Here is a 1,383-nt window from a genome sequence, read left to right on the forward strand (position 1 = left end):
ACTCATCCCTGCCACGCCTTCCGGTGGCAACCCACAGTAAGGACATGGAAGGAGGCTTTCGCTTCGTGCCTGCTTTGCCCTGTGCTTCTCTGCCCATGTTAGAACTAACTTCTTGGGATTCCAAAGGAGACAGCAACTCTCCAGGACCCCAGCTCCAGACTGGGACTGCCCCAGGGCCTAATCTACTTAATCTACTACCCAGGCCTCTGTCGTGAGACAGCCACTGTGGGGCTACTTGGACCACATTCTGTAGGTCAAATCTAATACATCTCCTTTATTTTTGTATGTCTCCATTCTCTCCCTTCTGTTCCTTTAGACAACCCTGACTAAGAGAAAGGACAAGTCGCCGAGTCAGTTCTCTTTTTGCCACGTGAGTTCCGGGAATCCTCAGGCTTGTCACTGACAGTGAATGACTGATTCCCCTGCCTCCGCCCTCCTAAGTGCTGGGCCTGCAGGCATGGCCACTGAGTGTGGCTCCTTGTCGTCGATGAGGATCCTGGGGAGCCGACGCAACACAGGCGTTGGAAGCTGAGGCCTCACACAAGCTAGGCAGGCACTCGACCACTGAGCCCTTCTCCTAGCCCCGTCCTCCTTACACTGCTGTGCCACCTGTCCTTTCATTCCCAGCAAAACTTCCCAGCTCCACAGGGCCTCAGCTGCTCTTCCGACCCCCACCCCACTCTGTCTTGGTAATTAGCTTTTCTACTGGGTGTACCTGTGTACCCGGATATTGCCAGTTGACCCGCCTCCTTCAGACCTGTGGGGAGGGGGGGGTCAAAGTTTACTCCATCCTGCCTGGCCCTTTTCCACCTGGGTGAAACACTGACAGCAAGCTCCAGCTCTAGTCACAAAGTGACACAGAGACATCGATGTATAGGTCACGGGAGTCCAGGTGTGTCCTGGTACCCTCTTGCGCTTAGTCCTTTTTAACTGATCACTGTGAACAGCCCTGGGACTCAAGGGCTCCTAATACAACACCAGACTGACAGAGGGAAGATGGCGATAGCTCATCTGTCAAAACTACAGCATCCGCCAAGGCCCAAGGAAAGCCACCGGGATTGTTTTGAGACACAAAGGGAGGGACAGACCAGTGTTACACCCTGTTAGGTGGACAGTAGAATGATAGGAAATTGACACTGAGAGCAAGGTGCCCGCTGTAGGCGGAGGAAACGTGCTGGAAGCTGAGGAAGCAGTGGCCATCCGAGAAGGATACTGTCTGCTTTGGGTGAAAGAGTTGCCATGTTGGAAATCGGCTACTCAGGGCCACAGTACCCATAGCAGCCCTCCTGTCCTTGGCCTACAGACTGCTGGGTGCTGGATGGGCTCTTTTATCCATGGAAGTGAGTTCACACCAAGGCCACACATCCTGCTTCTCACCTGCTT

Source organism: Acomys russatus, chromosome 13 (genome assembly GCF_903995435.1).
Source record: "Acomys russatus chromosome 13, mAcoRus1.1, whole genome shotgun sequence".
Taxonomy (NCBI): Eukaryota; Metazoa; Chordata; class Mammalia; order Rodentia; family Muridae; genus Acomys; species Acomys russatus.